Source organism: Apium graveolens, chromosome 4 (genome assembly GCF_009905375.1).
Source record: "Apium graveolens cultivar Ventura chromosome 4, ASM990537v1, whole genome shotgun sequence".
NCBI lineage: Eukaryota > Viridiplantae > Streptophyta > Magnoliopsida > Apiales > Apiaceae > Apium > Apium graveolens.
The window spans coordinates 74058572-74068554 of NC_133650.1; positions in this window are offsets into that span (position 1 = coordinate 74058572).

Sequence of the window (9983 nt, forward strand, 5' to 3'; positions counted from 1 at the left end):
ATGCGAATGCATTTGTTGAGATGTTGCTTATTGATTGGTTTAGTTATTTTATGGGGATCGTTACATTCATTTAGTTGCATTCATGCATTTTTATTTCTTGTTCTTTGAGTCAGTTTATGCTTGAGGACAAGCATCGATTCAAGTTTGGGGGTATGTTGAGTGGCATTTATGACACTTTATAACGCTCCATTAAGTTTTGAATTGGTGTTTTTGTACTCAAGTTATTGGTGTTTTAATGTGTTTTATAGTGTTTTTGCATTTCAGACATTAATCTGGAATTCAGGTGAATTAGCATTGATTTGATGCTAATATGGTGTTAGGATGGTGTCCAAGGAATAAAACTCGTGAAGACCAACTCATTGCAACAAGAAAAGAAGAAAATAGAATTTTCTCTAGAAGGCCAGCGCGCCCGCGTTGTCATAGCGCACGACCGCGCCCGAAGTACAGAGACACAGCGCGCCCGCGCTGATCAAGCGTGCGCCGTTCCGGGTCGGGAAATTAAAATCCTGATTCTTGTGGACTTCTGATTGGAGGACTTCTGTTAGATATATTTGGGATATCATGTCTAATCTGATTTGTGTTTAGTTTCAGATTTTAATATCAGGACTTATCAGTACTTACTGGAAATCAGACTTTACTGAAGACAGGAAGATATCATAACTTAAGGTATCAGAACTTATGATATCAGAACTTAAGGAGGATATGCTTCAGGAGTAAAATGCGGCTGATTAAAAGGAAAGGATCTGGACTAAATAAAGGAAGATATGCATGAAGAGTTGGACAACTAGAAGACTTGTAAAAAGATAATATCTGATTGATATATTTTAGGAGACAAAATTATATTCCATATCAATTAGAAGATATCTTGTAACTGTGTACTATATAAACACAGCTTAGGGTTTACACTATATGTGTTATCATTCACGAGAACATTATTCATTGTAACCTAGCAACTCTTAGTGATATTGTTCATCACTGAGAGAGTAGTTTAACCTACTTTGTAACAGAGCTTATTATATTGAATAAACTTGATTACTGTTACATACTTGTGTTCTAAATCGATTTGATTGTATAAATACTATATTCAACATCCTTCTATAGTGTTATGTGACCTAACAAGTGGTATCAGAGCCTCTCTATTGATATACAAACAGTGAGATCCAGTTTATAATCATGTCTGACGAAACACAAACTCCACCTAAGCCCACCAAAACTCAAGATACTCAAAACAATCAAACACACAGTCAATATGAGAGTATTAGGGTTCCCATACTGAGAGCATCTGAGTATCATATATGGAAGGTAAAGATGGTTATGTTTCTGGAAGCCACAGATCCAGAATACCTTAATAGAATTAATGATGGACCATATAAGCCTACCAAGCTCTCTGTTGTAGTTGCTGATCAACCAGCAAAGATGATACCAAAGGAGAAAGGTGATTACGCACCTGAAGACATCTCATCTATTGCCAATGATGCAAGGGTAAGGCATTTACTTCATAGTGCAATTGCCAATGTCATGTCAAACAGGGTAATTGGATACAAGACTGCAAAGGAAATATGGGATGCTTTGGAGACAAGATGCCAGGGAAATGAAACCATCAAAAAGAATAGGAAGACAATACTCACACAGGAGTATGAGCACTTTGACTCAAAATCTGATGAGTCACTAACTGATTTTTATGACAGATTTGCCAAACTCTTGAATGATTTGTCACTGGTGGACAAGGAATATGATCTTGAAGATCTAAAATTTCTTTTAGCTCTTCCTGAAAATTGGGATTTGAAGTCTACTATCATAAGAGACAACTATGACCTTGCTGAAACTACTCTTGATGAAATTTATGGTATGCTCAAGACTCATGAACTTGAGATGGATCAAAGGAGAAAAAGGCATGGAAGAAAGTCAAAGACAGTTGCACTTAAAGCTGAGGAGGAATCTCCTAAAGTGGTTGTCTCAAAGAGGGGCAAAGGAAAGGCTCTCATCATACAGTCTGATTCAGAGTCATCATATTCTGATGATGATGATTCAGAATCTGGAAATTTATCTAAAGTTGATGTTGATGCAGAGATGATGCAACTGTGTGCTCTTATGGTGAAGGGTATCACAAAGATAGCCTACAAGAAATTCAGAAAGGGCAAGAAGTTTTCTAGGAAATGTGGAAGTTTTGAAAATAAAGGGTTCAAAAGGTCTGAAGGCAAAGGAGGAAAGTCTGACAGAGGAGACAACTCAAATGTCAAATGCTACAATTATGGTGAAAGAGGCCACATCTCTCTTGAGTGCAAGAAAGGAAAAAGTGATAAAGGCCAAGCACTTATCACAAAGAAGAAAAACTGGGCAGACACTTCAGATTCTGAAGAAGAGGTGAACTATGCCTTGATGGCAAATGCTAATAGCAGTTCTGGAACTATTGAATTGAAGGTACCTCATTCAACTCTTGCTTTTCGTACTGATGATATTTATGAGCTAAGATTATATCTGAAAACCATGTTCATTAGTTTTAGAGATCAAACTTTAGAAAATGAAAGATTAAAATATGAAAGTCTTGCTCTTAAAAACAGAAATGACTACTTAGAAAAAGAGTTAGTTATATTCCATCAAACTCAGAAAGAAAGAGATGAGGCTTTGTATGTTAGAGATGAACTGCTAAAATTGAATAAATCTCTTAAATCTGAACTGGAAAAGGAAAAGGAGATAATCAAAACTTGGACTAACTCTGGAAGAACAACTCAAAAAATCTTAGAAAATGGAAATTGGAAAGAAGGACTAGGTTACCTAGATGATAAAGAAGAAAAGGAAACTGTGTCATCTAAACCAAACTTTACCACAAGCTGAAAAGCCAAAGGTAAATCCTGTTAAATTTGTTGCAAAAACTCATGTGTCAAAATTAGAAAAGATGAATGATTCTAAAACAGAAGTCAAAGAAAAGTCAACTTCTGACAAATTAAAACAGGATAAACCAATTGTGGTAAATGTTGGCTTAATGACAAAGAAGCAGCTTAAGTATAAGCTGAAAGAGATTAAAAATGTGAACAAGGTCAAGGAAGCTAGGAAAAATAGGAATGGAAAGGAAGGTGTGAATAAAAGCAATAATTATATGCCTATTCCTAATGCTCCTAGAAAGAAATGCTATAATTGTGGAAACTCTAACCATCTTGCTTCTTTTTGCAGGAAAAATAAATATAAAAATTCTTTACCTCCGAAATCAGGAGTTAAGAGTCAGTCTATTAGGTTTAAACCACAAAATCCTTGTTTTCATTGTGGTAGTTTATGGCATTCTATTTATATTTGTAAGGAATATCATAGTTTGTACTATGATTATTATCAAATAAAACCTTCTTTAAAGAAAGTTAGTGTAATTCCTTCTAGTGTAAATTCTGATGCAAAGTCTGATATAAAGTCTAATAAAAAACATGTTAGCATAAACTCTGAAACTAAATCCGCTGCAAATACTAACAAACTTAAAAAGGACAAAGGATCCAAGCAAGTCTGGGTCCTTAAAACTAACCAATAGTGGTCTTTGTGATTGCAGGGCAACATGAAAAACTTACTGGTTCTGGACAATGGATGTTCAGGACATATGACTGGAAATAAAGCCCTGCTATCAGATTTTGTGGAGAAAGCTGGCCCATGAGTTTCTTATAGAGATGACAACATGGGAAAGACTCTGGGATATGGAAATTCCAATCTTGGGAATGTCATAATTGAATCAGTAGTTCTTGTCTCAGGACTTAAACACAATCTGCTAAGTGTGAGTTAAATCTGTGACAGAGGTTATCATGTGGATTTCTTTGAAGAACACTGTGAAGTTGTAAGTTATTCTACAGGAAAAGTGATTCTGAAAGGTTACAGACATGGTAACATATATAAAGCCAGACTTTCAACAAACTCTGATGTTTCTGCAATCTGTCTGTTAAGTAGAGTATCAATTGAAGAAAGCTGGAATTGGCACAAGAGACTCTCTCATTTAAATTTCAACAACATAAATGAGCTAGTAAAGAAAGATCTTGTGAGAGGGCTTCCAAAATCAATATTTGCTCCTGATGGTCTTTGTGACTCATGTCAAAAGGAAAAACAAAGAAAATCTACATTCAAGAGCAAAATTGAATCCTCAATTCTTGAGCCTTATCACTTACTTCATGTTGATCTATTTGGTCCAGTCAATGTCATGTCTATTACAAAGAAGAAATATGTTATGGTTATAGTGGATGAGTTCACAAGATACACTTGGGTGTATTTCTTGCACAAGAAGAATGAAACTGTATCTACTCTAACTAATCATGTCAGACAGCTGGATAAGTTAATCAAAGATTCTGTTAAAATCATAAGAAGTGATAATGGCACTGAGTTCAAGAATTCAATCATGGAAGAGTTCTGCAACGAGCATGGAATAAAGCAGGAATTTTCTGCACCTGGAACTCCACAGCAGAATGGAGTTGTAGAAAGAAAGAACAGGACTCTTATTGAAGCTGTACGAACTATGCTTGATGAAGCAAAGCTACCAACCTACTTTTGGGCCGAAGCTGTGCAGACTGCTTGTTTTACACAGAATGCTACACTCATAAACAAGCATGGAAAAACACCATATGAGATGGTGAAGAAAAAAAAGCCAAATCTGAAATACTTTCATGTATTTGGATGCAAGTGTTTTGTTCTTAAGACTCATCCTGAACAGCTGTCAAAATTTGATCTAAAAGCTGATGAAGGAATTTTTGTTGGATATCCACTTTCCACAAAAGCCTACAGAGTCTACAATTTAAGAACAAGGGTTGTCATGGAATCTATCAATGTATATTTTGATGATAAAAAGATTACTGGACTTGAAGATTTCAATGATCATGATCAGCTGAGATTTGAAAATGAAAATGTAAATTCTGATTCTGTAAATTCTGATGACCTAAGTCCTGATCCTATAAGTTCTGATGGGTTAAATTCTGATGTCATTGAAACTGTGGTAACTGCTCCAAAAGAAAATGCACCTGTTCAGGGGGAGCAAGCTAATGATCCTATCACATCTCAAGACTATCAAGAAGCATCGATACCAGTCACTGGCTCTTCAAGTTCTGATTCATCAAGTTTTGATGAGCCAAATTCTGATAATTCTGGAAACTCTGATTCTTCAATTCCTGAAGGATCCAACTCAAATTCTAGAATTTCAGAGAGCATAACTTCAGGGGGAACATCAGAAAATGCTGCTGGAGATAGAATGGATCATGGGGGAGGATCCAGTTCTAGAGATCAACTGTCATCTGCAAGGAAGTGAACTAAAGCACACGCACCTGACTTAATAATTGGAGATCCTGAAGCAGGTATCAGAATTAGAACTGCAACATCAAATGAATGTCTCTATCATTCCTTTTTATCTCAGACTGAACCAAAGAAAGTGGAAGAAGCTCTTCAAGATGCTGATTGGGTGCAAGCAATGCAGGAAGAGTTAAATGAATTTGAAAGAAATAAAGTCTGGACCCTAGTGCCAAGACCAAAGAACAGATCCATTATTGGCACAAAATGAGTGTTCAGAAATAAAACTGACAGTGATGGCATAATTACAAGAAATAAAGCAAGGCTGGTTGCTGAAGGTTACTCTCAACATGAGGGTATTGACTATAATGAAACATTTGCTCCAGTTGCTAGATTGGAAGCCATAAGAATCTTTTTGGCTTATGTTGCTCACAAGAAGTTTAAAATCTTTCAAATGGATGTGAAAAGTGCTTTTCTCAATGGAGAATTGGAAGAAGAGGTATATGTTGAACAACATCCAGGCTTTGCAGATCCAAAATTTCCAAATCATGTCTACAGGCTTGATAAAGCACTCTATGGCCTTAAGCAAGCTCCAAGAGCATGGTATGAGACTTTAGCTCAATTTTTTCTGGAAAGTTGATTTACCACAGGCACAATTGATAAAACTATGTTCTACCTCAACCATGGAAATGACTTACTTTTGGTATAGATAAATGTTGATGATATCATCTTTGGTTCTACAAATGCCAAACTCTATGAAAGGTTTACAAAGCTAATGCAGTCAAGATATAAAATTAGTATAATGGGAGAACTTAGCTCTTTTCTGGGACTTCAAGTCAAGCAAACTGAAGAAGGTACTTTCATAAATCAATCCAAGAACACCATAAATTTACTCAAGAAATTTAGAATGCAAGACTGTTCAATTACATCCACTCCCATGGCCACTGCAACCAAGTTAGATAAAGATACTGGAGCATCAGTAGATATTACTAACTACAGAGGTATGATTGTCTCTTTACTCTATCTAACTGCAAGTAGACCTGATATCATGTATGCTACCTGTCTTTGTGTAAGATTTCAGGTTGATCCAAGAGAACCTCATCTAATAGCTGTGAAATTTCAAGTACCTCAAGGGTACAGCTGATCTAGGATTATGGTATCCTAGGGAATCATATTTTAAGCTAATAGGTTACTCAGATGCAAATTTTGCAGGATGCAAAATAGACTGGAAAAGTACTAGTGGAAGCTGCCAATTTCTTGGAGGCAGATTAGTTTCTTGGTTTAGAAAGAAACAGAAATCAATTTCCACATCAACTGCAGAAGCAGAATATATTAGTGCAGCTGTTGTGCACAGATTATTTGGATGAAGAATCAGCTACTGGACTATGGGTTAGAATTTTCTAAAATACACATTTACTGTGATAATCAAAGTGCTATTGCTATGACAAGAAATCTAGTTCAACACTTAATGACAAAGAACATCAGCATTAGGTACCATTTCATAAGGGAACATGTAATGGAAGGTACAGTGGAATTGCATTTTATTCCAACAGATCAACAACTAGCAGATATCTTCACAAAACCACTATGTGAAGCTACCTTTACAAGACTTGTAAATGAACTTGGGATGGTTTCAGGTTTTTTCTCAAAATCTGCTTCGTTTTTGTTCTCATGCATCAGACTTTATGATCAGTGTTTACAGGTTGTCTTATCTCATTGTAATCTGTGCTTAAATTGTATCATATTCAATACTAATTGTTATCTGATGTGATTCTATATACTCTGATAGTGTTTTAAATGTTCTGTGACTATTCAATCCAATGAGGATTATTTTGTTAGATGCTGACTTAGTAGTCTTTAACAAACTATGTATCCCATATTTGAATTAGTTGTTTATGTGGAAAACATTAACACATGCAAATTCTGATTTTGATCTTAGATAAATTTACTTTCTGTATCTTATTACTAAGTCACAAACTAGATTTTTGCTTCTTATCTATCAAATTATGATGTCAGTAAATCTTAAGGATAAACTACATGCTTGATAAGCCTCACTTATCTAAATAAAATAAAAGAAAAGAAAAATTGAAATCAGGTACTGTAAGAACCCTAAATTTTGTAATATTTTAAAACTTCAGTGAATAATAATTGGATGTGATTATGCAAAAATTTTGAGTTCACCATAAATGAATAGTGGAATCTTGAGAATCCGAGAACGTATTCTTGTTTATCGAGCGAAATAAGTGAATGCAAAAGCCGTCGAAATTCGAAGATTCCCACTTATACTATGTGTTTTAGAATCCGTAAAAAATGGTGTAGAACCGGGAATACTACATTAAATAAACATCTCATTAAGATGTATTAAGTTCAAGAGAAAGGAATGGAAGTGATTAAAGGATTATAGACGATAAACGAAATCCTTGTGAAACAAAACGTTCTACGGGAAAACTATTGGAATAAAACGACAAGTGCATGAACGATAATTAAATGAAGAAGTAATTGGAAGCCATGCAAGTTGCCCATGCACAATCCTACACCCGACTAGTAGTTAGAAGTGTAACTAGTAGTTAGTCAATCAAACTAGAATAATGTTGTGAATAGTAAAGGGAGAGACAAAGAGTACATGCACCATACCTCCATATTTCTCTCATTCAACACACAATCACAAGCCATACTTCTATTATTTCTTTGTCCAAGTGCAGCTCTTATACATATTTCCACATATGTATACTTATAACATAACACACTTTCAAGAGCCAAGCAAACGAAAGCCATTCTCTCCATCCTCCTCCATTTCCGAATTTCCAAGAACCCCCAAGAAATAAAAATTCATAACTGAAGATCTACCCACTCAAATATCATGAAATTTTAACCGTAGCTGCTCCATATCATAGGTAAGCTTCATACCTAATTTTCGACTCAAATAATATTTTTTCAATTTTATAAAAATGTTTGAAGGAGATACTGAATAGTAACTCCGAATTTTACTAACTCGTTTTCTTGATTTCTCTTGTTAGTCTAAGGCTTGTTAGGGATAGATCAACCTTCTACAAGGTTAATATACTCTTCCTAGGTGTTCTAAGGATCCAAGAAGGTATAACTCTTCACCCATAAAGATTTTATGGTTGGAACTTAAGGATTATTGTTATATGGTTTCAAGATTTAAGAGATTGTGAATACTTGAGGTTTATATGTTTAAATCTTGTTAAGTTTTAAAGATTATGAGATGTGGTTCTTGGATGTTACACTGGATTATGTAAAGAATGAAAGAATGAGTAGATGAGTGAATTTTGAAGATTATATGTGTTGATGTTGGTTACAAGTAGTGGAAATGGCAAGATCTTGTTGTGGTTGTTAAGTAGTGGACTTGTTGCACATGTTCTGGTTTGTGAAGAGAATTTGGCCATGAAATAATCTGTAAATGGTGAACTACTAGAATTAAAATCTAGATATTTTTTTTTAATTTCGGTACATATAAAGAACGTCACGAGGCGATTTACGGTTTAGGAGTTATGGCCAATTTAGTGAAAAGCATTTATGTGAGTATAGGGTTACGGATTGTGGAGTTGTGTGATGATTTTGGAACCCTACAAATTATAATTTGACTATGGAAAAATCATGGTAACTGGATATTACAGTAAGGAATAAGACCCAAAAAGAATTTCATTAAAATATGAATTTTCCAATTTTATAAAAATGTTGGAACCAAAGTCACGAAGTAATGCTACACGACGCGTAGCCACTGCCTAGCTACTGCCCTGTTTTGATTAAATATGGGAAATTTGTTTTCTAAAAAGGACAGAGTTTGTTTTTGATTAGAAAGTAGAAGTTATCTAGATCGTGCACGCAAAGTCGGCGTGTCGATTGATTTAACGGTTTGTGTGTTATGAGCGTTTTAGTAAGACTAGCGCGAATAGTAGAACTCCATAGTCGACCGAACTTTGGAAATGTTTTCACCTATTTAAATTCATATTTTCAAATCGAAACTTTTGTGATAATTATCAAAAACACTCAAGAAGTCCTTGAGGTGGTTTCGCATTTAAATCTTAATTTTTTGATTTATTAAAAATGCTAGCGTGCAAGTCGCGTAATAGTAATTCAATGAAAAGTCAACTATGGAAATACTACTTTGACCGCCCATTTTGGCCAAGTTAATAATATAATTTGGAGATGATCAAAACACGAGAGTTGTTACGGATTGTAAGAAGAACACATAGGTGTGTCGAACGAGATTTTAAATGGACTGTAACGAGGTGTGAGATGTCGTAAGTTAAATGAACCCGAGAGAGTGAAGATCGGGTAGAGTGAGTCTACTTAGAATAAGTCGATCATTGGTTAACCCGACTAACCGAGATTATATTATGTCTTGGTAGAGGTTCCAGGACCGAGAAGGATATATCAAGGTAGAGCTTGGACATCAGGCAAGTTTACGAAACCCTATCACAAATTATCCATGATATATATACTGTTGTGATTTTGATGCCATGATTTACAGTTTGAAAATATATGCTTGTCTGTGATATCAATACATTTAAACTATGCGATTGCTTACGAAAACAAACTTTTTTTTATACGAGTATGAGGTATTGAAGCAAAATTTTAATATAATACAAGATAGTGGGAGTCGGAGATATTTTAAATCGATTTAATTCCGGAACGAGCCGGACGCGAAAGATTTCTATTTCAATAAACAAAGTACTTTCGCGTAACATACATATTAAGCGAACGATTGAGATTTGATT